General features: G+C 31.8%; 1 long non-coding RNA gene across 1 annotated transcript; it reads right to left on the bottom strand.

Moving 5' to 3' along the window:
- Positions 1 to 3,046: 3,046 nt before the first annotated feature.
- LOC139897673 (uncharacterized) lies at positions 3,047 to 4,641 on the bottom strand. The gene is made up of 3 exons (XR_011776727.1): positions 4,321 to 4,641; positions 3,627 to 3,715; positions 3,047 to 3,378 (listed from the first exon to the last, which is right to left on the bottom strand). It is a non-coding gene; the product is annotated as an uncharacterized lncRNA (long non-coding RNA).
- Positions 4,642 to 6,097: the final 1,456 nt, after the last annotated feature.

Here is a 6,097-nt window from a genome sequence, read left to right as displayed (position 1 = left end):
ACTCCACTTTCAACATTTAAGTCAGCGGATAAAAGATTTTGAATTATGTTAGTGATTTCTGCTGTTTGGTCTAGAGACGCATCAGGTTCCATAGCCATCTCCTTTTCAGGAACATCAACTGAGACTGGTGCTTTCTCCCCTTTGGCATGCTTGGAGCCAGCTTTTGATCATTTAGCTTTGCCTGTTACCAAGAAATGGATGAGCAACAGATTCCAAAACCAGAGACGGGTAGTCAGTATATAAGACTAGGGTTGTTCTTTATTATCATAGAGCACTAAATTCTAATACAACTACTGCTTTACCGGTTTCTGCGACGGTAGCTATTCCAGTTGTGGTAGTTGGCCGCTTCTTCGTGTAGCTGGCTTTCGCTGAGGTCCCTCCACTACAACAAAAGTGCTCCTAGTCCTATAATGCCACTTTATAGGACCTTTGCGCTTGATAGGACCTACCAATGGGGGTTGTATCTAACGCGGTCGTATAAAGTTTAAAAACTAAATAGTGTCCTAAAAGGTAATAAGATCATGAAACCAATGATCAAGTCCTATAGTATAATTAACAACCACAAAGAAAGGTCCTTAAAATACGTATTAGGAGACATTTTTTGAAATTGAGATATACACAAGGCGTCCCAAAAAGTAAAAATAGATGACATAAGTACCAACAAAAGTGTCCTAATAAAAATTTATAATTCGTAAGGACAAAAAAATGGACGTTTTGTAAAAAAAAAAGTACATAATAAACAGAGTCCTAATCTAACGATATACTAGTTTGGTATCAAGAGAAAAAGTCCTAATATGCACAAATGTTACTTTAGTACCACATAAAGGGTCCTAATAAAATTATTTTCAAGGATAATACCACCAAAAGAAGTCCTAATATAAATATTTGAAACCTTAAAACCACATAATGGGTCCCAATATATAAAGATATGATACTTTAGTACCACATAAAGGGTCTTAATATAATTATTATTAAATTTAGTACCACTAAAAAATGTCCTACTAAAAATATCTCACACCTTAAAATCACAAAATGGGTCCTAATATATAATGACACTACAAAAAATCTGGTCTTTTTAGAACCTGCTGAAAGGTCCTATTATGTACCGTGATAGCACCTTTAGGCTGAAAGTACCCTTATTTTAAGTGACCTCCCACAACCCTGGCCCAATAGGGTTTTGTGAGTCCTAATAGCGTTACCTGTTAGGACCTTACGAAGGGTTCTATTAACCTGTTAGGACACTATTTATGGTCTTATAATCAAACAGCTAAATCCTAAAACATATAAGGACTTTATTAAAAGGGTCCTAACTAGACATGGCAATGGATCGGATATGGATCGGGTGACGCCATATCCACGTCTAGATCCATTTAGTTTTTGTTCATTCATATCCATATCCATATCCATTTAGATTCAGTTCATCCATTCATATCCATATCCAGTGGATTAAGCGGGTTAATGGATATCAATTGGATATTTAAGAAATGTTATAATATTTTCTAATATGTAATGAAAACAAAAATGTAATCTAACAAATTAGATTTAACATAATATAAATTAAAATCCTTCCACCATAATGTGTAATTTTTGTCGAAGATTCAATACAATTTGTTAAATTTACCATCAAACATGGACTATGACAAATTATAAGTCAAATATTTATGTTTATTAATAGAGATTTACATGTTTTTTTGTGATTCCTCATAATGAATTCATTATATGGTTGCAAACAAAATGTATGTATAATGATAAATACATTTGTAATAGTTATTATCTATGCATACATCTATAGTTTTGTATTTGTACATGCATTTCGGGTGTAAATGGATATATCCATGGATAAAATATTTCATCCATATCCATATCCATATCCATTTAGATTCATCCATATCCGTATCCATATCCATTAAAGATAATCCATATCCGCTTTAAGCGGATCGGATCAGATGGATATCCATCGGTTCAGATGTTCATTGCCATCCCTAGTCCTAACAGGTTAATAGGATCCTTAAAAAGGGTCCTAATATCTGAAATAAGCTAATAGAACCCATGAATGAGGGTCCTAATATGTTCATAGAACCTTTCTTAAAGTCCTAATAGGTTAATTTATTAGGACTCACAAGACCCTATTGGGACAGGGGTGTGGGAGGTCACTTAAAATAAGGGTCCTATAAAGTTACATTATTAGGATCTTTGAATGGGTTCTGAAAGGCCTTTTTTTCTTGTAGTGTAGGGACAAATTAACATAATAGAACCCTTAAAAATGGACCTATTATTCCTAATATGTTATGGAACCTTTTTTAGGGTCTCATTATATAAATAATTACAATAAAAAAGGGTCCTAAAAAGTATGTATTAGGATTTAGGACCCTTTGGTAACTAATTTTAAGGTTCTAAAAAATATATTGCAATAACATATATATATATATATATATATATATATATATATATATATATATATATATATATATATATATATATATATATATATATATATATATATATATATATTATATATATATATAATTTCAAGGAATAAATACTGACATCTAAAAAAAAAAAAAATTATTTTAACATCAAATTGAAATAATACATAATTCTCCTTTAAATATCAATAAACATAAGTATGTAACAATTGATAACTAATAAAAAGAAACGAAATCTTAAGGAATAAGTCCCCACCTCATCATGCGATCTTCTCAATCCCGAAGCACTACCTACAAACAGAGCAATTTTTCAACTATTTAATGGCTACCATTTTTTAGCTGTTTTGAGTAGTATCAGCCCATGGTAACCATTTTTGAGTGATTAATATCATAATATGTATGTTTACAATCCGAAAACAAGCAACTCTTTCACTATGATGATAGTTGTTTGTATTTTTCGTATGTAGAACGACTTGATTATCCAACTTTTGTGATGATAAAAAAACTTTCAAGGAATCCGACTATATTGAAAAGTTCATACCTCACAGGACTATATAAAGGAAGATACCACGTGACATAATCCCCTAGATCATATAATAATTGTTGGTCCTGTAACAGAAAAATGAACACATTGTTACACTGACACTTGACATCCAAAAATAGCCAAAAAAGAATTTTCAGAACTAATAAACCAACCTTCCCCTTTTATCCAAGCAGTGGTCGCTATGCGAAGTGTTGCAAACTCATAAAGTTCTCATGATTAATAATGCATTCAAACATTCAACCCTTCATCATAAACAAACTGATGTTAAACAGCTGATTGTAAGCACACATGTTGTCTAAGAAATGAGTGATAACTAACGAAGCATCTTTGAAATTAAGAGGCTATCTTTTCACTGGTAAAACAACCTTTCCCCCTTCACGACAACAATGCTAATGAAGCTTTCGATATCTAAAATGTGATCAAAGACTCATATCAGAAAGTTGCCTTACAGTGTTGGCACACATAATCACTATCACCTATACAAATGTAAAGATGCAGTACACCTTTACAAATTGCATACATTTAAGTAAAACAAAATGTTATTAAAAAAATGGTATGAAACAGATAATTTTTTTTATGATTACTTATATTTAAAAATTGTATAGCATGTTATTAAATTGAATACTAAAGGGAAGTTGCTACAAATTTTTATTTACCTCCATGGCTTCCTATATCGGCTAATGAGGATTGTGTAGTTGTGCGAGGAAGTCCTACCTCACCTCCACTCCTAATTACAGATTGTACCCTACACGAAAATTAAACCGAAATAGTTTTGGTCAGACTGCAGAAACCATGTTTAAACGTATTTGTAATAGCTAAAGCTTAGTTATTCTTCCTCTTTGTTTTTTGAAAGGAAACCACCTTAATCATTTAGATAGATATTCATTTTATTTATCTTATTGACACATCTGATTGTTTTTGTTTTTAAGATTAATGTTTCACCTTGGCAACTCATAAGAGCTGCACAAAATAGTTATGAACCAAAAGTAACAAAGCCCCCACCCCTTCATTGTAACCCATTTATCAGTATTACCCAAATTAGAGTTCATTTTTAATTCCAAGATCAAGATGAAATATTTGCATAAGACACCTTTTTAATTGTATCAAATGAATCTACCATACTTCCTGGATTGTTGTTCATACAATTTTATTAACCTTACAAAAGGGATAACATATGTATAACACAAAACATATTTATATGAGTTAAAAAAAATAGATACTAATAAAACATAAACATAAACATAAACATAAACATAAACATAGAGTATTAAACTGAAGTGATAGTTTCATATAATCATACCAATACCAAAAGTAAGGAAAACTGAAGCGAGCAACAAATGGAGAACTAACCTTTAGCAACCTGCAATTAGTAGTATCCTTTGAAGAGACGCACTCAGATTTAGAGAAACTCACGTACCACAAAACATAGCAACCACAATCCTATAACCACATAAATATTATACAGAGTCCAATCGCAAACGGAAAAAGCACATTAGTAACAACAGTCTGAACATGAAATAACAATTAACAATCTAAATACAACAAATCAAAGGTTAAACAGGAGATTTTCATCCATATGGCATATTATATGCTTAACAACTAACAATAAACAAAATTTATAAATTGAACAATCTAGAAATTGAAACATAAAAAGAATACCTAACTTATGCGGAGGGGGATGATTCACTGTTTTTTATCTCACACAACAATTTACTTGAACTCCTCCTTATGCGTAAAAGGGTGTGTGAGGATTAAAAAACAGTGTGTGAGAATCATCCCCTTATGCGAAGGTGAATTCGAAACAGATTATAAATAAACTATACTAATTGTCATGAGACTTCTACTGTTCACAGGGTCAATTTAGTCCTTTTGTAAACTTAATAAGGCTAACTAAGTAATTACACATTCGTTTTAATTTAAGTTTTTCCCATTCACATAACCACCACCAATATACCTTCAACCACCTTCAGCCACTACTCACAACCACCTTCAAACACCACCGCCAACCTGCTTCGGCCACCACCACAGATCACCTTGACATCTGCCATCAACCACCATCCACCTCCACAATTATAACCCATTTCAACTAGATCTACTACAAAAAAAATATTTAAAATCAAATATTACCAAATATGTTCCAAATTGTTTTTGATCTACTTCAAGATGTAACCTTAAAAGTCGTTCGCGAAACCCACGTATCTGACCATAAAACCAACGCCAACGACGAATTTGTAACGATTTTAGGCGGTTTGCAGTGCTCCAACATAGAAACAAACAAAACACACATATATGGTGGTGTGGACGGTGGCGTACAAGAGAGGCATCGAATTAACCGAAAACATAGAATGGCGGCGGTGGATGGTGGATTGTTGACATTTGGGCTAAATAAAACTGAACTTAAAGCCCAAAAATATAGTTAGTCAGTCCTATAAGTACAATTAATAATTCCATTTGTTCACACAATTATAATACATAAAATGACTACTTTTTATTTTATTTTTTTTGAAAAAGCCAACGAGAGAAAGTGACGATTTTGATGTTAATTTGTTTTGATCCATTTTTTTTTTTTTTTGTTAGAGTGACCATTTGAATAAGACTATGACAAATTTCCAACTCTTAATGAATTTTCATACAAAAAATTACTTTTTGTAACTTTGCATTTAATAAAAGGTTCATATCTACGTAATATGATTATAAACTTTTAAGATATAAAGCAAAATGTTTCCTGTCTTTTCATTCATTTAATTTTTTTCACGTCAAATAACTGAATAAACCAACTGATCGTAACCAACTAAAAACGTCACCTTTAATTAACCGATCAAAACAACCCCGCAGCGAAGCGCGGATTATTTTACTCGTTAAAACCAAATACCAGATCGATGCCGAAATAGGGGAGTATGCTTACTGAATGAATATGAATATGAGGTTTAAAATTGCTTTAATTTTGATGGTTAGAAAATTTTGGAATAAAAGTTGTGGGTTGAAATTTGGGAAAGAATTTGAGGTTTTAAATTTGATGTCAATTTTAACGGGGGAAAACCTAAAATTAGGTGGATAACTTAAAAATGAAATTTAGGAAATTTGGAGAAAAATGGTGAGAATTTTCCAGCCCAATCTCAAATTTAGT

The sequence above is a fragment of the Rutidosis leptorrhynchoides genome, chromosome 3, assembly GCF_046630445.1.
Source record: "Rutidosis leptorrhynchoides isolate AG116_Rl617_1_P2 chromosome 3, CSIRO_AGI_Rlap_v1, whole genome shotgun sequence".
In the NCBI taxonomy this organism is placed as follows: domain Eukaryota; kingdom Viridiplantae; phylum Streptophyta; class Magnoliopsida; order Asterales; family Asteraceae; genus Rutidosis; species Rutidosis leptorrhynchoides.
Note: the sequence above shows the minus strand (reverse complement) of the source record. Positions and strands in the feature narration are given on the sequence as shown.